We start from the raw sequence: 24,651 nt of genomic DNA on the forward strand, positions 1-24,651 counted from the left end.
CTGTGCTGAAGTGGATACTAGAAAAGGCTGACATTTAACTTTCCCAAAAAAGTTCATTCCAAGGAGTAATTCACTTCAGATTAATTTTAGAGCAAGTAATCTAAGAAGCCTGAGGAGAATGGAAATTCAGGAAGTCTGGAGACCAGGACAGCAGGGGATTGCAGTTCTGGAGAGGTGGCTGGGGTTGCTAAACTCTGCATAGAGGGAATGACTTTTTGGAGCTGGTTTGCTTCAGGTATGTGGGTTGTTATGTGGGTGTGAGGCAAATATACTCTTTTTTTTTTAGAGCAGAAATTGTTTTCCTGCCTTATTAATGTGTCAGGCCCCATAACAGCACAATCTGCAGAGGTTTGGGTTTGTGTTTTTTGACTGTTTGTTTGTTTCTTGTTTCCAGAAAGCTGAATGAATGGAGGTAAAGGACAAATGGCTCCTTTCTACACACCCTCCAGAAGGAGGCAGAGGTAGGCTGTCTAGTCCTGAGTCCAGTTCTCTGCCAAAGGACCTGTAGAGTACTTCAAGCTCCCCACTCACTTCTTCCTGCGTGCCTACATTGCCAGCTGGCTGCTGTTATGGCTTGCAGGAATGATTTATCTGGTAAAATAAAGGAAAGTTTTCATGTCTCCTGCTCTGGATTAAGGTAGGTTTCTGGAGCCTGCTTTCTCCTCTGTAGAGGCCACAACTCCCTAAGGTGAGTCTTATACAGGGATGCTTGTCACTATGTGGTGTAGAAAGGGAGACAAGCTGCTAACACGCAGATCCACTCGATCCTAGAGCTGCTTTTAGCCACAGTGGGAAAGGAGTCTGTCTCCTGAATGCAAGCAGTTGCCTTGTTGATTTGTTCCTATAGGGTTTCGAGAAGTCTGTCCCTAATCCAACAGAGCTGTGTTTGTGCAAACTGTTTTAACTGCACTATCCAGCTCTTCTGTACTTAAATACTCCATCAGGCTGGCTGTTCAGTATGTACTTCTAGTGACCTTCACTTTAATTGTCTAACTGCCTGCAGTTCATTTGGATGATTCCAATAGGGCCCGCTAGCTTTAATTAAAAATGGTTTCCTTCCAACAGTATTAAGTTAATTGTTCTCACTTCTATTCAAAAGTAAAGGAAGTATTTAGATGCATACTGTGGTATCCTGAAACACTGCTGTGGAGAGCTGAGCTACTTCACATGTCACTGCCTTGGGGGACTTGGGGCAGTTGGTCCCTGTGCCCACAAGTCCTTGCCACCTGATCAGAGCTCAGGGATGTGTCTCGTCCGCTACCCAGAGGGGGAATAGAGAAACAGGGAAGGGCCAGGACCTACCTTGTTGTCTTGGGGTGATTATATGATAATACTGTATTCCCCTATTGTCTGTTTATTGCCCAGAAATGGGTCCTGCAGCTTTAAGCTGGGTCCAGGAGAGGGGGGAGAGAAACCAGGTGAATTCTTCAGTTCAAGGACTCACACACACTCCCCCGCGTTCTCAACCACTACAGAGCTGGGGGAGCACCTGCTTGCTTTTAGCCAGCCTGTTATCTGAGGCAAGGAATTTTCCCATATCAGCATACCGAAATCTCTTGGAACTTCTTCCTCTTCTGGAGCTGTTGGGCCTAGCTGTGATCCGAGAACCACATCATCGGACCCCGTGGACTGGCAGGGAGGTTGTGGGGACGCCGCATCCCGGCCTCAGGCCTCGGGAGGGGCCGAGCCAGCTACAGAGGGAGCTCTGAATCCACCAGCTTTCTCCCCAGAGAGGAGGTTTATCATCTGACCTTACTCATTTTTTCTGTGCCCTGCCAGCACTCTGCTTGTTAAATAAATAGGCTTTTTCACTTTCATCCAAGAAATTCCTTTCATATTGGTGGGGGAGGGAGTGCTGAAACCTCCCTTCTGTGGAGGAGACGTCCCCTCCAGGGCATTTCCCCCTAAATTTGTCTCAAACCAAGACACTTGTGTCACCCAGAGGTGCAGTGGCAGAGCTTGAATGCATCACCCTCTTCCTGAGGGTTTGGCATTGTGGCTTAGGCCAGCTTTGGTATGGTGGGGCATTCAGTTTTGGAGAGAGCTGTTGGAGGAGGTGCTGGTAAGAAGCTCAGGGGGGACTCCCCATGCCTTTGATTGCATTTGTACTTTAAACTGAAGGTCTCACTGGGTCTGTCCTGTCTGCCTTTCAAGGGTTTGTGGGATTGCATCCTTGATGGTGAATTTCACAGTGTTTGGGGTTAAATGGGACCACTGGAGCTATGCAACCTCCTCACTCATGTAAGGTCACCTAGACCTGGTTGCACAGCTGCCTTTTGAATATCCCCAAGGCTGGAGACTCCACAACCTCTGCCAAGGCTTGGTCACTCCTAAGTGCTTGCTGTGTTCAAACATAATCTCCTGTGTTTCAGTTTGTGACCACTGCCTCTTGTGCTTACACTGGATGCCACTGAGAAGTGTTTGGCACTGGCTTCTTTACACCCCATCTGTCCTTGGAAATCTCCACCACCTGTCTGGACAAGTTCCTAATCCTGGCTAGACCCACCCTGAGCTGCAGGTTAGACTACAGCCTTCCAGAGTCCTTGTCAAACTTCTATTTTCATGTGATTTTTATGGGGGAGACTAAGGATTGTAGTTAAAACTGAAGAGGTTTTGGTTTTGTTTGTTTGGTGGTGAATACACTCCTGTGGGTAAAACCCTTTCTCTCTTTTGCACACTCTTTGTTATTAATATTATTGTGGCTATTGCCATTTTCAGTAAATTGTTATTCCAACTCTCAATCTTCTAGTGTTCCCCTTTATTGGAAGAGGCAGGGAAAAGGGAGCAGCTTGAGTGGGTTTAATTTTCCAGCTGTGCTTCAAACCACCACACAAGCTCACCCAACAGAAGCAGCACTGAGCAAAAGAATACAATTATGGGCAATTTTGCCCAGATTCCTCTTTAGTCAGAGCATACTTCTTTTTATAAGAAGCCTTTAATTTTGATTACTGCAAACACTCCAGTCAAAGGCACTCAGCAGGTAGCTATGGCAACCCTGAGATAAGTTGTCTAAAATATACCAGGTAAAATAATGAGGGGATAATAACATGGTTTTAGTTCAAATAAACTATTAAGTGTGAGTAATGTTTTTACATTTAAAAAATACACTGTATTTCTGGGCTACAAATTAGTCATGGTTCAGGGCCCATTGTTCATCTCACTGCTGTAGGTGGTCTCCAAAGAATACTGCTAATATATGCTTCCTGCATTTGCTAACCCAGCACTCAGCAGGAAAAAAAAAATCTTGTAGCTTCAAAAAATAAAACTGTTAAAGAGAGAAGAGAGAGGGGAGACGGCCCAGGTTAGAAAGACTACCCATGCAGAGAGAGCTACAAGCCCTTCTCAGAGTCTGGCCTAGCTAATTTATTGGGACTGTGCCCTTAATACCCCTTTTTTCCCCAAACCCTCTCTATTGGACCCAAATCAAAACTAGCAATTAGCAGCTGGGTCGTAAGTGTTGTACATACTCAAGATGGGACAGCCACTACCCAAAGAAAACTTACGATTTAAATAGTCTAGTGTGTTTTCTTAACTTGTGGGGAAGGAAAGGACAGCTGGTCACACAGGAGTAAATAGACCTGTCCTAACATCAAGGAAGAATTTGTCCTTCAGACCCAGCAATGGCCACAAGGATTTTGGATCATAAATCCTGCAGCAATCTTTGCAGCTTCTTTAGTTGGTTCGCCTTGAAGCATCTGGTACATAAAAGATTATTATGTCATTTTTTCATAAAGTACTGGCAAAGTACTGTCTGAAACAAACAGAGTAAACAACATATATATATATATATATAGATGTGTATATATATATATATATTTCCCCTTTTTGGGTGTCCTCCAATATTTCAAGATAGTTATAGAAAACACAGATAATAAGCGAAGGGGCTTTGCTGAGTTAGTTTTCTTACCAACAACAAAACTTATTTCAGTGTGTTTTAGGTCAATGGGGCTGGTCATGTGAGGACAAACATAGTTCTCCATGGGGTTGCTTTTTGAAATGGACTTTGTCATTGATTTTTTTTGTTTTTCAGAGGCTCTTCCCAACCAATTTTGGTTCCATCTCTAGGAGCTCTAGGCATCTCTGTATGCTTGTATTTGTCAGGTATTGGCTCTGAAAGAAGTTAGCTTTGTATCACAGCTACAGTGTCTTAAATAATGCAGTTTGCAGTGTTTAATCAGCCATTACCTGGGGCAAGATTTTTCAAGTAGGAAAGGGAGGAGAAGATGAAAGTTCTTCACCCTCTTTCAGCAGTGGGTCCCAGCAAGTGGGGGCAGATACACTTCCAGCCCTCTTCACAGCCCAGCAGTGTTTCCCTTTGGCCTGGTGGGCTCTCCTGCCCTTTCCCATCAGCTGTGCTTCATTAATAATCCTGCAGTGCCTTGGATTTTGTACCATTCTCCTCCCTATTGGTAGTTCCTGCTGTTTCTAAGGCATTTAGAGACGAGGGATCCTCACAGGAGTGGTCTCAGGAAAGCAGGGTGCTCTTTAGGCCTGGGGTGAGCTGGGGATCAATGTTCTACATCTGTCTGTCAGTCTGGGCTTCAGACTCCCTTTTCTCATCGAATCTCGCCCCTCTGGGTTTGACACAGCATAGTCTGGATGTCAGGCAAGATAATGCCCAGGAGCACAGTCAGTTCCTCTCCAGCTCCTGCTCTCCTTGATCATTACCTGCCCTTTTTTTTTTGCTTCCTCTGATTTCCCCCTGCTGCCTCCATGCTGCACTTTGGACCACACTGAGGCTTTCTCAGCCTCTGTCACCAGCTGTTAAACAGTGAACAAAGTGAACAGAGAAAGGCAGAGCTGAGATCTGCTGTTGAATTTTAATTCTCTTATTGGCTGGTGACAGGGAATTAGCCAGTGAAAGTCGCTGGCATTGACACTTTCCTGCTGCCCAAGTGCTGAACTGAGGCTTTTAGCAACAACTGTCCAGCCATGCACCCCAGTCCCCCAAATCTTATCGGGCTCCATCTCTTTCCCCCAGCCCTGAGGTCAAAGCTGTCTTGGTGTCCTTCCTCTGCCTTTGGGTGCTGACTCTGTTGGCTGTGGTGTGTGCAGCCGGAGACTGGGGTAGGCATGGCTGACCCTGCAGGAAATGCTAACAGAATGGATATTTTATATTTACTGTGACTATTACTCACAAAGACTTATTTTTGTGTTAATGTAAACCAAGAGCTATAAGATAAGGGGTAAATAAAAAGAAGGCAGATGTGGTAGTTCCAGAACTTCCCATAACATTAGAATATTCAAAGCCATGATGTCATGGGTTAGCAAGCATAGTCCTGGAAATGATGTTCTTGCTAAGGGGTGCTTACAGCTTCCTCTGTGACCTGACAGAACCTATCAGATGGCCAGTTTGAATATGGACAATTCTTCGAGCCACTTAAAGTTGTGACTGCCTCTGTGATCCACACCTAAGAATAGGAAACCCCGAGGCAGAGTCTCTCTCTCTCGTTTCCAGTGCTGGGACAGGTGGCTGCGGGCCCCGTGTGGGGGCCAGCGGGCCCGGCCCAGGCCCTGCTCGGGCCAGGCCACGGCCATCCTGGAGCCGATGGGCCCTGTTCCACCTGCGGAACCCCCCCACAGCCCTGCCGTGGGCAGCCGGAGCGGCTCGGCTCCCCTCCTGCTCTCCACTGCGGCCAAGATTCAGCCAAAGCTGCACCGCTGTCTGGCAGAGGTTATGTGACCAACAGCGATAAGTGACATTCCAGCTGCAAGGCCTAGGTGAGATTAACACTTTTACTGCTGTGAAGAGCTGAAAACCTGAGGGAAGCGAAAGAGAAGATGCTTAAAGCTGAAATTCTGTTGTGAAGCTATGATATATCAGAGTACCCGTTGTAATTCCATGAAGGCATGGGGGGTGGAGTGTTCAACTTGTACTTGTGAGCAAAAGCACCTGCGCTGAGATAGGCAGATGCTGACGCAGCTGTAATTTCATGAGAAGTTTGAACAGGGAGAGATGGAAGCGATGAGGACTTTTGCTCCAAATGGGAAAGGAGAAAACCTCAGTTCCTAGAGATGCTCCCAGAGATAGTCCTAAAGATGAAGATGAGGGAGACCCTTTGCTCCCAGGGAAGGAGAAGGGCCTCTGTTCTTAAGAGTTTTGCCATGGTGTTGTAAATGGCTGGGGCCACTGCCAGCTGAACCAGAAAGGTTGTCCTGATTGCTCTGGCTGGAGTGTCCACTTGGGGTTTGTTGTATGAGTTTGTGTGGTAGTGGGTGGTATGAACCACACTGTGACAGTGGTCTAGCACTCCCTTGCAGTGGCAAGGAGCTTTTGTGTGTTCAAAACGTGTCTGTTCTGCTAAGAACCTGCCCTGCCACAGAGGTGAGGTTTGTGGCCAGTCTGGGGCCTGTGTAAATGGGTTTTCCAAACTCCCTGGGTATCAGCAGTGAGCCTGCAGCAGAGGTGAGCCTTGCTGTGCTAGAGGATAGTGGATTTCATCACAGTGATCGTGGGTCCTGGAGCACTGCCAAGCAAAAACAGCATTGAATTTTAAGGGGCTTTCTGTGTTAAAAGCAGTTTTTGTGGTCAGGCATTGCCTGGCATAAATCAAAACATCTCTTGTTGCTGTATTCTTCTGGTGCCCAGGAACAAGCCAAACCTGTTGCTGCCTTCTCTCACTGCTCAGCAGCCGTGGGTGCACACAAATCTACATGGACTGGGGAGCTCAGGGGAGGTGTCCAGTGTCCCCATCTAATAGTGCAGTGTGAGGATTTAAAGGATGCAGATGCACATCTCAGAACACTGCTAAGAAAGGAAGTTCTCATAAGATAAGCCACCACTACAGGAACCTGAGGTAAGCCCAGGTGGCAAAACAGAAAGGCATTAATTCCAGGCCTAACATTCACACAGTGGCAAGCTGTGAGAAGTGACACACATGCCAGCCCAAGCTGTGGGAGCAGCATCTATGCCCTGTGCTACCCAGGACTTGGACTGTATAAAAGTGGTACCCCCAAAGAACAACTCAGGGACCCCCACCACCAAAGACCAGGGTGAAGAAGGATCAGCAGGACTCTGCAGGGACCCATGTGGTGGTGATATCTTTCTTCTTAATCTTTCTCTCTCTCTCTCTCTCTCTCTCTTCCCTCCCCACCCCCTTCCTCTTATATCTTTCTATCTCTCCACCTCACATTTACTGTTAAATAAAATCCATACTATTGACTTTGGCATGAGGTCTCTTTTGCACCTTAATTTGGGCAGAGGCATCTCTTATCATTGGACCATAACATGCAGGTGGGCAGTGTGTACAGCACCTAGGCCAAGCAGGATCCTGGGCTAAATCAGGGTCCCAGTGCTTCTGCTGCCCTGGTGCTTCTCAAAAAACTCAAATGTGCTCCATTCTCTAGCAGGCTGTGAGCCTTTTGATTCCTTTTGACTTGGAACTCATCTAGCAAATGGGAGAAATGTTGAATCACAGAATTGTAGACCAGTTTGAGGTAGACTGGACCTTTTAAATGTCATCATTCCAACTGCTTAGCAGTGAGCAAGGACATCTCCAACTAGACCAGGTCGCTCAGAGCCCTGTCCAATGTGACCATGAATATTTCCAGTGATGTCTGGGCATTTACACTTCATTGGGGTTCTAGAGTTTCACCGCTGTCATTGTAAAAAACTTTCTTATATCTACTCTAATTCTATGCTCTTAGTTTGAAACCATGGTAATATAAAAAAGATTCAGATGAAATAGGAAGCAGAATGAGGAGGAATTTAATGTTTCTCAAGTGAGAAGTCTCTAGGGAAATGGGGAGAAAACTACTTGAAAATATATGCTGAAGTGTTTGTAACCAGAGAAAAGCTTAAATCAAGGCATTCTCCATTTTGGAAGTGCAACGTGGCCAGATTTCCAATACTTTAATGAAGAGGACTCTATTAGCCATGGCCTGTGTTACCAAGAACAGTGAGTTTTTCCGCAGTGGTGTGAGATGGATAACTTTGCTGCCTATACCTGAACTGATATTGCACAGAGTTCTTAGTTGCAGCAGTCAGATATTCTTTTCCTGACAGAGCTCTGCTTCATCCAGGAAAGGGCTTGTGTCTCTGCTGCTTTGTGCTTCCTTTTTCATTCCTAGCTGATAACAGGTGATACTCTGGGGATAACAGAGCAGACAGAGGTTCCTGGTGCAGTACATGCCTAGGAGCTACATGAGATGATAAATTAAGATGTGCTGTGAAAACCCTACCTGACTCAATGCCGGGTTTCACTTGTCACATTTAGAGGTTTAAGGATTTCTGTGTGAAAAAGTAGTTGCTGATTTAGAGGTATTAATGTTATTAAGACTGTTTAATTAAGAAGGCTGTGGGATGGTAGTGACTAGGACATTTCCTTTTCTGACTCTTTTTCCTCTTTTTGTCCCTTGTCAAAAGTACTTGCTCAGTGTAGAAAAGCACCATTTCTGTGGCATATACTGCAGTGAGTAAAGTCAAAATTTTGTTTGAAGGAGTTAGTTGCAGTGTTTGTGTCTGTGTAGTGAAGGAGATTTTGATTGTTTGAAAGAGAACTCTGGATAGAAAGCAGCAAAGAAGTGCCTTTCAGTTAAATATCAGGAAAGATGATAAATGTAACCTGTGCTGGTCTCTTTAAGACATAAAAGTAGATGAAACCATAAATCTGACCCCATTATGGACCTATAATAAATCTGGTGATAAATCAGAGGCAGCTGATAATGTGAGGGTAATGCCTGTTTGCAATACAATCAGCACATGATAATAAAAGATAAGTGTCCTTTTACAAAGCAGTGATGAAGCAGCTCTGAATGCCTAGAAGATCACCTTGTAAAACTGCTGGGTGAAAGGAAAAGGTACCTGTGTTGGATCCAAAGGAAATGTCGTTTACACTGGAATATGTGAAAGAAACTGAACTGCCTTGGCTTGCCCAGCAAGGCTGGTGTGAGGAATGGGGAATCTGAGCTGACCTCCCCAACCTGCAGTTCTGAATCTGTCTTTGAGAAGAAGACTCCTACCAAGCAAGAAGGACAATGGCTCTCTTGCAATGCTGCCAGATGGAAACCCTCATAAAGCATGTAGGAAACATAAACATCAGTTGTGACTGGGGTAAGATGAAGTAAAAGCAGTAACTAACAGCCAGGGTTAACAACCAAAATGTCCTGTCTCTCTATAAACCTTGGTCTGGGCAGTGGAGCAATGAACAGGGCTGCATAATTACAGCCAGAGTGTTCTCAGCACACTCAGTGCAGCAGAGTCAGAGGAATACTGCTGAGCTTGGGAAGCTGCTAATTAGTTTCATTTCTGTAAATTTCCATCCCATAAGCTGTACCCTCAGCTGGTATTCCCACTTACTTAGCTCAGACATAGTGTGTGCAGTGGAGTTCTGAGGACTTGCATCTGAGGTTGTCTGCTGCCAAAACAAAAGCAGGACTCCATCATTCGTAGATCTTAAAGCTGGATCAGCTCATTATGGCTCTCTATCATCCCCTTGTATAATAAATTCAAGCCTTGAAACTTTACCCAGGGATTTCTCTCTCTGGCACCCAGCTCCTGATTTAGTTAGGATGGATCCTTTACCCAGCTGCCTGTAGACTTACAGTGACAGTGATTCTGCCGTGTATGGAGGGAGGTTCCTGAGTGATTGATTTGTATCCCTTTTAGATATGTTCAGCTTTCAGTGTTGAACTGTATTTTGGTTTGGTTTGGTTTGGTTTGGGGTTTTTTTGAGATGGAAGAATTCACACTTCTCAGTAACTTTTATAACCAACATTAATATAATTTAATACAGGTAAGAGATTTGGACTATGTTTTTCTCTATAAGACACCTGTTCCAGAACTCTGAAGGGCTTTTTTGGTCTTTCCAGAACCTTCTCTAACCTCTTGAAACATAGGTGCAGTCTAAAACCACTGCTTTGTTCCTTTCTGATGTTCCTTATGCCAGGACTAGTACAAGACTTTTTTCGTTATTTATTTTTTAAATTTGAATTTATTTATTCTCTTCTGTAGTCAAAAATTCAACTGAGGGTGGCCAAATTTTTTGCTGAGTTCTGTGAATCAGAAATATTCTTTATGAGCTCTTTGCTCTTCTCTATCTTCTTTTTGTCACGGTTTGCAAGACATATCTGGGTCATTGTTTTCCCTGTCCTGATCCATTCATTTTGCTATCTGTCTTTGAGGTGGACTGGCATGTTACCAATGAAGCCAAATATCTCATTAACAGCTTTGACAACACAGGATAATGGCCCTGGGTTCTTCTGGAGTAGATGGAGATTGAATTGCTATGTGTGATCACAGTGCTAGTTGTTCTTCATTCCTTTATGCCCTGGAATCCCACTTAGTGGAGAACAGCACCTAAGAGAGGTGTTCTGATCAGATAAAGGTCTTATGTCTGGATTTCCATTCAGAGATTGTCTTCCCTGGTCATCAGGAGTGTTTGGCCTTGTGTTGGGGGCCGTGTTGTGGCCTGATGGTGAGCAAGTGGATGTAGGGCTGGAGAGCATCTCCAGTGCCACTGTATCTGCTCCATACTGAGCTCCATCTTGTGCTCACGCTGGAAGGCTGATGCAGAACAGCCTGATATTAAAATGACTCAAAAACTCATGGGGAGAGTTCACGTTTCATTTACAGCTCTGATCAGACAAACTCTTCCAGTTCCCTCTTGTAGATAATAGGAGTAGTATCTGTCTTCTCCTTGGTAATGTACTGAGAGGGTTGGAAGAGGCTTTAGAAAATGTAGACTGTAATGCTCGAGGAGTTGACAAGCATCCCTTGATCTGATTAGACATGTTTTGAGCAGATGGATGGGCTAACCGACCTCTGGAGGTCCACTCCAATGTAAATTGTTCTAAAATTCAATGAATATGAGTCATCCGAGGCCCTGCTGCTATTTTAACATGCTTGTATGTTTTCATTCTGAGACTGGCTCTCGTGTTTGCTGGATTCACTCAAGCAATTGGCTCAACATTTTTAAGTTTAAACTTCTTTTTGTCCAAGTTCCAAAGCAAACCAATGAAGATCAATTTAACAAAAAAACAGGTAAAATACGTAGTGGGGCCTTGCTGCCAGCTGATAAAACTACCAAGATGCTCAATGCTCTGTGCCCTGAACCAAAGCTGTCTCAAACAGTGGAACAGAGGGAACCTTTAGGATGTAGATTGGCATATATCAGCCAGCTCTCTTTGCACTAATGAGTGCACCCCACCAGGGCGCATGGTTTTTATGTGTGTCCAGTTTTTTAAGCATTTTCTTACCTGATCCTCTTCCACCTTGCTCCAGACTTTCCTGTTGGTCTCCAGGGTCTGGCATATTTGAAACTGATCTTACTAATAAAGACTGAAGTTAAGAAGGCATTCATTCAATACCTCACTTTTTTGCATGCCCTGTATTGCCAGGCTACCCACCCCATTCAGCAGCAGGCCCACATTTCCCCTCAGCTTAAACAGTTTCCATCCATAAAAGTTTGCATTTCTAATATTTCTTCCTTTTTTTTTAGTCCTCCAGGTCAAACTTTTCATATTTCATATTCCAAATGGAAGTTAGGTGCTTACCTAGAACAGAAAATTGTTATCTTGGAGTTAGTGGACTTTGAAAAAAACCTCAAAAAAGAAAAGCCTGGGAAATACAGATTTGGTCATGAGATGGCAGTCCTGTTTGTGGAGAGTAATTTATGCCATTTTAAAATGGCATTTCGACTCAATTTTGCTTTGATGGTAAAATTCAAATTCATCTGGACTTATCCTAAGTTTTAACAGGGAGAGAACAGTTTTGACGGAATTAATCTTCAGTTCCAATAATGCAGTGTGTTGGCTGGGGATAGACTATTACAAGGGGGAATGCATCCTGCATGTCCAAATTTCTTACTTTGAACAGTTATACATTTTTATTGAGAACTTATTTAGAAGTCTGTGGGTCAATAATTTAAATGTGGATGAAGCTATCTCCTTCTAGCATGTCTGATCTCCTCTCCTCTGCCTTCCATTTTTTTTAGCATTCAATGTCTATTATAAATTAGATTCCCCAATGAATATTTGCTTTAGCTTCACTCAGAAAACTTGCTGTTGAAAGACAGAAACTGTAAATAACTCTCCAGCTCGGGCACCCTGGCCATGTGCCTTATAGCATTTTTCTCTCAGAATTTAATTTGTTCTGTGATTTAAGGTGCAGCACTCACACTGAGCTGAGAAGTCTCTGTGCTTCCTCTCATCACTGTCTTTATCATGGTCAAATGAGCACTTACAGTGTGCAATGAGACTTCTCCACATTATTAATAACAGTTCTGACCTATGGGGATCCTGCTTTTTTCTGGCAGAGGAAATCTGTCTGTGGGGGCTTAGGAGCAATTGCAGCTCTTTGTGTTTGCAGGTGAGCATCAGTCAGTTTTATGCACTCCACAGTTCTGCACAGCCCCTGCCACCTCAGCCAGCTAAGAACACAAAAGGCAGAAGTATATTTTCCAGCCTGGATCAATCTGGAGCCTTCGGGAGGTGTAATTGGGCCATTGCAGGGAAAACTCTGCAGTGCAGCTGCTTTGAGTTGTACCTGATATTCAGAGGGATAAAAACACTTAATTAGCACTCTACTTTCTTTAGTTTCTATGAGAATCCTATAAACCAATTTCATGCTGAAACTTTGGGCTGACTCACAGGCCAGCAGACTGACAAACACCCAGGGAAGATTTGAGGGGTCTTTTCACAAGTCTTCAAGCTCAGTCTCTATAACTGAAGTGTGCATTTTTTTGATGTGTGCATTTTTTCATGTTTCATGGATGCAATTGCTTGCAAGAGAAGTGTACATTAAAAAGCTGTTTGAATTCGGAGGTATTTATCATGTTTTCAGGTTTGTTTTTTCTTTTTTGAAACCTGAAAAAATGATTCCAGCCTGTATGAGAGTCTACTGTTGCTCCCTTTTAAGTACAGCAAACCTTTTAGGTATTTAAACTGAGCAAGAAATTATTAAAATAAGAAGAGACCTGGGTTACAGTGATAATTATGTACAAAATTTCTACTGTAAACATTGTGATGAATTTTTAATCAGCATTTTGAAAGCAGAGGACAACATCTAGCTTTAGTGTTGTGAGCAGTACATTTCAGGTTTCTGAGGGATGATCTGTGCCATGTGTTTTAGAACTGCAAGGGGTTGGCTGTAGGGCAGCTGTTTGTTCTCATGGCAAGTGTGGGAAAAGAAAAATAAGCTTTCAATCCAGGGATGCTTCAGGTTAAAAGCATGCAGGTTTAGCTTTTGAAATCCCACTATTCAGCTGCCATGTCAACCCTGCTAGCCCCAGGAAAAACATCCTGGACAACTTTTCCCCACCATGTGATTTAGGTTTCATTTTCTGGCATGTCCCTGGTGAACAGCCCTGTTACCTTCCCAGTCCTGATGAAATTCTTTCCTGAATCTTCCATAACTTAGGTACTAGGACAGGTTTTGCTGTCCTTGGGCAGGTAAAAGATGACCCAGTTGCATGCCAGTCTGGGAGACATGTGGACTGGTATAAGACCTTTAGGGCCCTTTCTAACACTTTTTAATAAAACCTCTTACTTCATCTCCCACGTAACCAAGAGAGAATTCCTACACATGCCCCCAGTGTGGTGAGCTGCTGTTATTCACCAGAAATGACTGTAATGAAGAGGTGATGCCTGATACTGACTGTGGGGGCAGGGAACATTGTTTGTGCACATCCCACTGCAATTTAGCCGTCCCTGAGATGGAAACTCTTGTCAGTGTCTGCTGGAAAACACGGCCTGCATAAAGACATGTTGACTGCAGTGTGGGTGCTGGAGAGGGAAATGAGACAAAGGTATGGATGGGAGACAGCTTGATGCCAAGCTGATGAGAAAAGCCCAAACAAGAAATCTCCCTTGGCCCCGGTTGTGATGTTAAAAGAGCTGACATAAACTGGGCATGGTCTTCTCAGTACTAAACTCCTTCTGCTCTTTCACCACTTCTCTTGTCCAGCTCTAGGACAAGAAGGTTAATTCTCAAATATTTGAAGAAGCTGCTTGCCTATATGGTGCCTCTTTTTACTTTCATGTGCACTGGTTTTATTCCAGCCTCCTTTGGGCTGCTCCAAGCCATTTTGGGAGCTGGGGGCAGTTGGCAGCAGTAGTTGCTAGTGCTGCTGGAGAGCTCATTCAGCTCTGTTTGCTGCACCTGTGTTGCATTTGTTGCTGAAAGAAGAACTGCAGTGTTATTGCCATGGTGGCCTGCAGGTCCTTGGGGGACCAGCTGGCCTGGAGGAATGACATATGTTCTAGGACTTGTATGAGATGAGCTGTCTTGTATCCTCCAGAAAGCTCCTTCCTACATTTTTTATCATGGAGATGCAGGTCTCTTAGCGAAGGACTTTAGGTTGCAATTTTCCTTCTCTTTCCTTCCTGTATTTCTTCTTTTCTCCATTTCCCCCCCGCCTTTTCCTTAAAAAAAACCTCACAAAAGCAAAGAAACAACAAAATTTTCAAAATAATGCTGTCTAGCTGTCTCAAGACAGCACTGCTGAACTCACCTTGGCAAGCTCCACATGGTTAAAAGACACACTTGGCAGCTTCTTGCTGCTTTTCTTAAAAAAACCAACAAAACTGCCATTTTTGGTTGGTTAAACCCTAAAATGCCCAGGTGAGATTGCAACGCTGTCTTTTAATGCTCCCAAAAGGGGCCGATGCTATTTTTCAGGACATGTACTGCCCACCTTGCAATTGGTAGCAGACAATTGACATGCAAATGTCTCATTTGGGAAAAATTGCAAATTACAGTGTCTAGGAAGCTGTAAATTAGAAGTAGCACAGCCCATTATTCCCAGGCCTATTTGTGTGTCAGAGTGCACTGCTAAGGCTTGAATATCCTTTCCAATCTCCCCCACCTGCAGCAAGGAGCTGTGTGTGAGAGGCTGGGTGTGGTCTGGATAGTTCATGTAGCATTTTTCCTCTCTGTCTTTGACAATTCCATGCTTTCTTGACCTCCAGATGCCAGAAGAGTGCATTTTATCCGAGGACTCGTGTCCTCATCACAGCATGAAAAGTCAGCCACGTGCAGTCGATTGGTAGACATGGATTTTGGTCTCTCTGCCAGTCCTCGTTCTGTGAGGCCACATTCAGACCTATGGCTGTTGCAACTCCCACTTTGGGTTGCAGTCCCTGTTCTAGGACTTTTTCCTTTCTAGACACATAACTGTGTATATTCAAGCCAGTTCTGACCCCCCCACCCTCAGTGACCTAGATGTCTTGGTATCACAGCCTCATTTTACCAGTCTCTGCTGAGCTGCTGGTATTTGCTTCATTTACCAATTTTATCTGCATCAAGTCCCTGAGCATGGCTGAAAGCAGCAAAGAGTTCTGGGCATAGTCCTGCTGCTCATGCCCCCTCACCAGGGCTGTGCTGGTTTCCCTTGACTGGTTTTTTCTTGATATTTGTCAGGTAGGCAGTTCTTAACCTGTTTATTTCATGCTTTATTGATGCTACATAGTACAACATTTTAAACCCAAATATCATTTCATACTAAGTCAAAAGCGCTCTGATGATCTAAGCCTATTACATCTGGACAGTTCCCTTTATCAACAAAATTTGTAATCTCATCACAGAGTGAAATCAGGTTTGTTTGACAAGGCCTATTTTCCATGAAAACCGATTGATTTGCTTTGTATTCCCTTTAATTCCTCAGAGAATAGATCCTGTATGGAGACTTCTACAGCGTTGTCCTGGATTGATGTTATTTATCCCTTTCACTCTGCTTGTGGTTTTACAGTTTTGTCAAATTGTTACTAGCCTGTACTGTACTATGCTGTGCTGGGCTCTGCTGCTCTGGGAAGACAAAAGCAGGAATTTCTCAGAAACCACAGACCCAGCTGTGCCTCAGAGCAGGGGAGCAAGGGATCACATGGGAAGCAGTTTGAAGGGCAAAGTGGCTTAGGTAAAGGTGACAGGTCTTGAAGGACAGCATCCCCCAGCTGCAAGAATGAGCCATCCTGATGCTGATAATCCACAGGACACCTCCAACCAAGCCACTAGGAATCAGGAAGCAGATCAGGAAATACTTGTTCTCTTCATCCCTCAAAGAGGGACAGTTTATAGCTTTCCTTAGTCTCCTGGACTGGGTGAACTGGAAAAATCCAGAGGAAGATGCTCACTTTGATGGGAACCAAGGCTTTAAATATGACTTCATACTCTGTGTCACTTCAAAAAGACAGTTTGTCTTTTTTTCCAAAAGAAAGTCAGTTTTTACCCAGCTTAATTAACGGAATGGTCTTTCTCATTGCTGTTGGGCTACCAGAATTTCCACGTACACAGCCTAGGGAGGGAGAAAGGCTCGGAGCAGAGGGGACACTGGAGGGCAACATCTTGCAGCAGTGCTGTGCTGGAGGCTGGGGCTGCTGCTCATGCTGGGCTCAAATGCTTTTGCTGTTCACGTGTGGCTGGATCGAGTGGGCTGCGTCAGACCTGAGTGCTGAGGTCCAGCCAAGTTACAGAGGTGGGAACACACAAGAAGGAGAGGCTTGGCCTCCTACAGGTGGCCTCAAAGTCAAAGGAAGGTTGGAGAACATGAAGGCATTAACAGTTGAATGTATTGTGGGGGTTTTTACAGCGGAATGGGTTTGACAGGAAATTTTCATGACACATTTGCTTACGTGTTGCATAGGAGCAGTAAAGCAGAGGAGGAAAACGATGAGAGGTTTCACAGCACAGACTGAGCGGCTCTGGAGTCTCCACTTTCCAGGTTTCTGAGACTGAAGAGTGGAACTTCAGCGTGTCTAAGTGTCAAACAGGGTCATTACAAACTTCTGGAAGTGTCTGCAATGATTGCAGCCCAGCAAAGCACCTATTCCAGATAGGTTCTTGAAGGACTTCTTATGATCCTCAGCGCTAAAAAAAAAAACACTCAGAAGGGAACTGCAACAGTAAATCCCCACAGCAATCAGAGCTTGTTGTTCTTCATCACAGGAATTGTGACAGAGGTGTAATTGTGTGTGGTGTGAGAAGAAATAGATAAGAATGAAAAAACTTCTTTTTTAAAAAAAAATTAAACCCTCTGTAGAAGGTAACTTGACCATTCCTTTGACATTCTCTGCTTATTTCATTTGGTGTCTACTGTCCATTCATCTTCACTTCAAGCTTTATCCTCAATAACTTTATTTCCCTGTGTCTTTTTTTTTCTTTTTCTTTTTCTTACCTTTAAGAAGAGAAGCATGACACAATCAAGATGAAACCAAACCTCCTTGTCTTGGTAAGTTTTGCAGCCACAAATTTTGGAAAACGTGAGTCCTTAATATTCCTTTAGCAATGAAACATAAAATTAAAAACTAACAAAAGAAGTCCAATTCGTAGTTTGAAATTGTAAAAAAATTTAAAGCAACTTTTTTGGGCTAGCTTTTCAGCTGCTCCATCAGAGTCATATACTAATTAGCAGGAGCTGTAAAACTCTGTTTCTCTGTAAAACCATTTAATTCTGTTAGCTGAAGTTTTAAATTATAGTTATTGTTTCATTTGCTAAAAATACGTACATGTATCTGTCTATAGATACACAGGAAGTGTGACCATTTCAAGAAAATAAGTTAATTTCTCTGTAGCCTTATATTCCAATACAACTTATGCATTCTAGGAGATAAGAAGATTGACTCCTGTGAATGGATTTTCACAAAATAATGTTGGGATGAGTAGCCACTGTCTTAAAACAGTTAACACAAGTGAATGGAAATAAATATCTCAAAGTTGTCTGCAAGTGTGAGATGTTTTAATTTTGGAATTTGCAGCGTAAAAGGATGCTCAGAAGCTCCCTGCAGTTTTCCACAGAGACCTGATGGCTGAAAAGATCCAAGCCCACAGGCAAATTGATGTTTCTTGTTTCTGTCATATTGGCACGTGTTGCTCACACAAATCAGCTTCTCCCCACCTCTTTCTCAGAGGAGGGAAGGCTCAGCAAACAGACCCTGCTTATCCTCCACCCAGGGGTCAATGAGAGCTGGTGGCAATGGATCCTTTTCTGTTCTGCTGTGGTTGAGTGGCTCATGGAATCCAGGAACAGCAGAAGAAATCTAAGCCACGAGCTCTCTGGATGAGCAGGACAGACACTGCTCAGTGGTAAATGCCTTTCCAGCTAAGTGACAACTGCTCATGGACTATTCTGTTATTGTAACAGAGGGACCAATTTTTTTCCAAAGGACTAAAGCCTTATTTTAAAAACCCCAAAAGCCAAACAAACCCCAAAAGAGAAAACCAAAGGACAAAAGGTATCATGGTTAAAACTTGTTCTCATCAGGCACTTGTATCCTGGTTTGGCTATCCAAGCTCCACATTGGCATATTCAAAGCTTTCTTATGCTGGTGGCATTCAAAGCTTTTTTGTTGATGCAAGCCACATCAGCAGCAGTGGAGAAAATCAAAGGAACAAAGGGAGAAGGAAAAAAATGAATTGTGAAGAAAGGAGTAAGGTATAGAAAGAGGCAAGAGATGCTGGTATTTCGGTTCCTGCCTTTAGCTAAGTGTTTGAAATTCATAAGCACTCAGCTGACATTCTACAAACAGAAGTACATTTCCTTTCACTCAATTTTTGAATTCTCCAGAGGTAGAAAGTGTTGCAAACAGGCAGTTCTTGGGTTTAGTTCTATTGTATGTGGTGAATGCATACAGCACACCCACGAGTGAGCAGAAAAATTGAAGTCAAAGCAGGATCTAGTTACACATTCAAGATGTATCTTCTGCTCCCTCCAATGTATTCATTACCTGGTGTTGTTCCACAGCTGCTTTCATCAATAGACAGTGTACAATAACAGTAAATTGGCATCCATAGGGTTATACAGAGTTGATAAGTGCCTCAGCATTTGCTAGAAGTCCTTTGGAAAGGGTGAGTTTCACCATTTCTCAGCTGACTGGATGCAGATGGGGCCAGAGTGTGGCAAAGGCTGTTCCACTCCCAGGAGAAGCTGGAAATAGGCTTTAGTTGTTGCTTTGTCCAAAACACTATGGTTAGAAAGGGAAGCACTGAACTGTCCCATTCACCCGTGGGTGATGGCTGCTGGGCCAGCTTCCCCCACAGCTGCTTTACGATGAAAGAACACCTAAACCTTGGGAGAATTTAGTCTAGGACCTCAGAGAAAAAGGATTGCCAGAGGACATTTGGAGCTTATAAAGAACTGCCTTGAGTTTGATAATTGAAAACTTTTGCAAAACAACATCTTCTGTAGGAGCACCAAAGCAGTGAGCTTGTGAACCACATGTGAGGAACTGTGGGAGAAGACTTCTGCCCCTGGCCACTTCTGGTTGGAAGGTGTGTGCATGATTTGTGGGGTGGCTGTTTTCAGGTGTTCCAAGGGTCATGTGTGGCCACAGCTCCACTTTGACTGCATGGCAGAAGATCATGTAAGGTAACTTCTGGTGGACTGGTGATAGGGGTGAGGCAAACAAGCTGTTGGATGCACATTTGGCTTTTCCCAAGTCAAGAGCATCAGGAGTAACATGTAAGCCAACAGAGCCGGGGAGCACCTGCTCTGAGTTTCTGCAGGATGCTTTGCCAGGAGGAACATCTCCTTACATTCATCTCACCCCTGACCTAGCACCCGAGCCCACATCAGCCCCAAAAATCACTGAGGGGACAGGCAGCCTTGTGCAAGGCTGGGAAGTGGAAGTAAATCCTGCACCTAGTCCTGCCCAGAATTATCCTCGTGGAGAGAGCTGTAGAGCTTAAAATGGTGTTCAGTCACAGCTTTTCTTGTTAAAAATCCTTCCAGAAAGAATTCTTCTTACACACCAGGGAACCGTGAGTCCCATTCATTCAACTGTGAGCCCCTCCACCTGATTTTGGAGAATTCCACATTCTCCAAAAGCTGGAGAAAGAGCTTTTTTTCTCCTCCAAGACTAGCAGATCATACAGCTGAAAGTAGAAGATTGGTTCATATTAATATAAGAACATTTTAATTTATGCATCTGATTGATATTATTCCATAATTAAATTATACTCCCATGGTGCGTATAACATCAGGGTTGTTGTAATACAAATAATTAGTAATTAACTCTAATCAGATCAGTTAGCAAATGCCAGATTCCAGATGTATAAGGTGACCAACAGTGTCTGTGGTGAGGTAAGCCAAGAAAGAAGGAAGAAAACATAATTTGTGTTTATAGATAAGGGAGGAAGTGAAAATAATGGGAAATCCATTTTCAAGATAAATCCCCTGCCAAAGAAAACAAGAATGCAACCTTAAAAGATGCTCTGGGCCATGGCCTTAAGCCTGCAGCTCAGCTGTTAGAAAACATTCCACTCTGACCTCCCACACCTTGCCCTGAGTCCCTCCCAAATGCCCCTTACGATGTTTTGGTGGTAGACTAAAAGAAGGGCCAGTCCAGAAGCAGACACATGGCACCTTCAGCCAACAGAACGTTCCTCAGCTGCCTCCCAGCTGAAAATTTCTTGGAGATGACAAGTGATGATGGCATGTCAGTGTCTTCCTCAAAATGCCAGTGGTGCCTTGGCCTGGGAATTTAGGAATGGGTTCCTAGTGAGTTGCTCCCACTAATTTCCAGGCAACTGAAAGGGGGCTTAGGACAACTAACAGAGGGCCATGGAGGATTAATCTACAGAAAAATGAAATATAAAAATCTGTGAATGGGACTTCCTATCTGAGAGGTTAATTCTGCAATCTGAACAGTTTTTCCTGGCTCAAACCAGTAAATTATTGTGCTTTGCCTGTTCTCTCAAAAAATAAACAAAATGTTTTTAACGATTTCAATTTGGATCTGTCAAACAAAGTCAGTTAGAAAATTCAACACGTGCTCTTGCCAGCCAAACTGCACTTGGATCAGTATCAAATATTTCAGAGACAAATAATTTTAAAAGAAAGTACCCAGCGTTGCATCTCAAAAAGGTCAGTGTGAAATATTCTGTGATTGTGAAAGGGTTTCACTTTTTATTTTCTCAATTATAAAATATCCTTGAAACAAACATTTTCCTGCAGCCAAACTTCTCTGTGTTTAAATGTTATTTTGTGATGAAAAATGTTCTTAGCAAATATAAAACAATTGCTGCTCTGTGCCAAGTCAATGCCAACAGATTCCTTTCTTCGAGGGCAGCAGGAAAAGAGAGGTGTGGTAAATGGTCACACTTGCTACAGAGTTGGTTGAAGTTAGTGATGAATCAAGAAAAACCTAAACAAGGCTTCCTGCTGATCCTGCTCCTGTCTTGAGCAAAGGCTAACGACAGAATGATGTTTGGGGTGAACCAAAGTGATCATTTTACTTTTTGTATCAACCATAAATGCTGATCAAGAGTAACCAATACCCTCATTAAGTGTTATTTGCATATTAACTCTCACAGCCCTTAGAATGCAAATGAAGAGAAAAGAGGATATGCCTTACATGCATGATCTCAGTCACCAACACCCAGCCTATGACATACAATTGTTGTTCTCTTTGGGAAGGACTAAAAATTATTGTATAAAAAAGAGGGGGTATCACAGCAAAGACAAAGAGAAGAGAAAGAAAGGAAGAATAAAACAGGAGAAAAACACCTCTGCTAGCTCAGGCTCTGTCGACGGACTTTTTCTTTCTTCCTCTTACAAAGGGATACTTATAAGTGACATATTTTCCTCCAACTGCATTGGAACAGACCCAGAAATATTTTAATGTATATAGCTAATAAATCTCTGTTACTACCTTCTGTCCAGACACACTCTGTAGTTAGTGTATTTATCACCAACAACCTTGGACTGCTTTCCCTTTGCTTCAATAAACCACACTATTTGTGAATCTGGATTCTGGATGTTCTTACTGAATTCAGCCAGACCTATGGCATCAGTAAACACATTGTTCATGAATCTGTCATCATGAAAGTTCTTGTTGAACATGACCAAACTCTTGCTGAATTGGTAATGAATGGAAATAAGGTCCAGCTGCAGCCAGCCCCTCAGAGCTCTGAGTGCCACCGAGAAGGTTTATTTTATCCCAAGTTTCTGTGTGCTTGACTCAACAAGTGGTTGCTTGGGCTTTTTTTTTTTATTTGATGCTTTAACAAGCCACTGGCTACTTGAAAGTTACTGATGAGAGCTCACATTTCAGACTGTTTTCAGAAGTGCCACTGCTAGGCATTATCTTAAAAGTCTTCCTCTTGTATGTAAGCATGTTCAGCCTTCAATTAGATGTTTTGGGTTACTTATTCATGATTCAGTTTTGTGAACAATTTGCCAACAATTTAGTAATAATACAAGCTGTTGCTTCATTCAGCTGTTTTTGAAAGAAAATCTATACTACTTAGCCTATATTGGCTCGTTTGAGCATTTGTTTATTTGTTGTGATCAGTCTTGCCTCTTGAATATGTCTCAAATGAGTGGAAAATAATGAATACACCAGGACAATGGCAGGTCTTCTAAAAACATGGTGGATAAACCAGTTCTAGGACAGAACAAAGAAATGTAGCCCCAGATACTCTAAGGTCCTATACATGGAACACCATCTTTAATCCCGGAGATTCCAGATGGCAGGATGACTGCAGAGAGGTGGTAGACAATTTAGACGAGCTCTGAAGGCCTATCAAAAGACAGAGATTAAATCCATGGCCATGATGGATCAAGGCCTGCCTTCCTAGGGTTGTGTCCTTTCTGTTGTAAAACAATGAGGAGATGCTGCTGAGGATGTGCCACTACCACCTCCATGCACAGCCACCAGTTTGGCCCCACTCGGTGCCAGCAAAAGATGCACTGGGGAAAGGTAGAAGGGAGAAAAGAAGCAGCAAGCAGCTGACTCAAAAATACAGCCGGGAAGCAGCAAAGTGCAGCTCTCACAGCCTGCTGTCCCCTCTGCAGGCGATTATTGAGCAGCATTGTTGTTATTTTTATTGCCAAAATCGCAGCCTTCTCCTTGATTGAGAACAAAATTGATTTCCCTTTCTCTTTCAGCATTTCAGATATGGCTGTATGTGAGTATGGATATATATGTGTACAGGTACCTGTATATATGTATATAAATGTATGAATATGTATCTGTACCTATAGAGCACTAAGAAAGCAGGAGTCTGAAAGAAGAGTCTGAAACACCACTGAGTGTTCTGGAAGGACAAATTGGATTTGTATGCAAACACCTGACCTTGTTTTGGGAAGGGAGGGCTACTGTAACCCATCTGGTGCACCACTTTTCCTCTGCTCAAGCTCAGTCTGTTACTTGCAAGGAAATTCTTCAGAGGGAGGGTTTTGACCAAAGCAACACTGAGCTATCAGCCAAGAGAAGGTGGCTTTCCTCCCAGCCACATGGCACTCCGGCTGTGTGCAGTCATAGATTGGATGTAGCAAATTACAGATTCTCTCCTACCTCCCACCTCACAACATCTCTCTCACAGAGCCTTTTCCTCCCCTCTTCTTCCTCCTGCAGACCCTGAAATGTACATCCCCTGGTTGTAAGTACACTTGGACACGTCCAAAGAGGGAAATGCGATGGCACGAAGGAGCACCACCCACCTTCTGACAATTGCTTGGAACAGGTTCTCCAGAGCTGCCTCATGATTAGTAAACAGCAGACATATGTTGTGCTCACCACACAACCTTAAGCTTGTAAGTGTTGGCAGCTTCTGCTCTCATTCCTTTGGCACTGCTTTGATCCTGATGTCTGCAGCACTGAGTCATGCCACAAAGTCTGGAGCAAACCCCAATGTTAGTTTTTTGTGCACAAGGGAAGCAGGACCATGTGCTCTGCTGTCCCAATTGCCTGCCCATACTTTGCTGAGTGTGTTACTGCAGCAGCATCTGTGAGCAAAGCCATGCAGCCAGCAAAAAGCATCCTTTGTGCTGGCTGATACTGAGAGATATTTGTGCAGGGTGCTGAAGAGAGTTGTGTTGGTTTAATCGAGAAAACTGACACTGCTCTTGTTGCCCATCTCCACCTCTGCCCCCTATCTTGGATTTGAAGCTGTCTAAGTCAAGGATAGAGATTTGGATTGCATCTTGACCTGAAGAAATCTCTCAGGTGCAGCCCTCCTGCAGATTCTCATCCTGTGGTCTTGCCTTGCTCAGACAAGTGTAATGATCTCTGAGATTAATGAAGCCTGTTTCTCCACAGGCGTGGCTTATTGTGCCCTCTGACTGAGGTTCCACCACTGGCTGGGGCTTTCAGCAGCTTGAGTGTGTGTTCTTTGACATCTAAAACACAGGGCAGTCTCTCTTTGTGCCGTTTCTCATATCTTCCTTACAGATAAGTTCATAGGCATCACATAAACTGCATCACATTTTTGGCTGCCTTTGAATTTCCTCTGCAAGTCAGCAGGTGGCATTTCCCAAAATGTGAAAGATGTGTGGCAGCCAGCCCAGAGAAGGTGGTTGTCACTGCCACTGCTGTTCCAGCCTTGGTGTACAGTGATGCTCCCAAGCTATGCCCTCTTGTTTCCTCAGCAGGGAGCTCTTGCAAGCTGGCTGTATGGTGGGAATTGCCGGGATGTCGGGAGAAATTAATTTCAAACTGAGCTACAAAAATGCTTAAGGCTGGGAGATTCCCAAATGAAGGCACAAAAAAATCAATGGAGGTACCAGGGAGTTATGAAATCCTGTCAGATGACAGATGCAGTATTAGTCTCTGACCCAGCACATTATTTGCTGAGTGTCTCTGTTCCCTTGAACTGTGAGAATTTCACAGAAGGGTTTTTTCTTCCCTCTCAGTGAGTCTCCAGCACTCCCCACGTATCTTTTGAGGTTAATCCACAATGACATCCTACATTACACAATTAAGTTGGAGCTTTCTGAC

The 24,651-nt window shown here is 43.7% G+C and overlaps 1 long non-coding RNA gene across 1 annotated transcript; it reads left to right on the top strand.

Moving 5' to 3' along the window:
* The first annotated feature begins 411 nt into the window (after positions 1-411).
* On the top strand, positions 412-23,586 carry LOC125324184. Its single transcript, XR_007202850.1, has 3 exons — positions 412-2,518; positions 17,116-17,162; positions 23,290-23,586. It is a non-coding gene; the product is annotated as an uncharacterized LOC125324184 (long non-coding RNA).
* The last annotated feature ends 1,065 nt before the right edge of the window (positions 23,587-24,651 follow it).

This window comes from Corvus hawaiiensis, chromosome 3, assembly GCF_020740725.1.
Source record: "Corvus hawaiiensis isolate bCorHaw1 chromosome 3, bCorHaw1.pri.cur, whole genome shotgun sequence".
Taxonomy (NCBI): domain Eukaryota; kingdom Metazoa; phylum Chordata; class Aves; order Passeriformes; family Corvidae; genus Corvus; species Corvus hawaiiensis.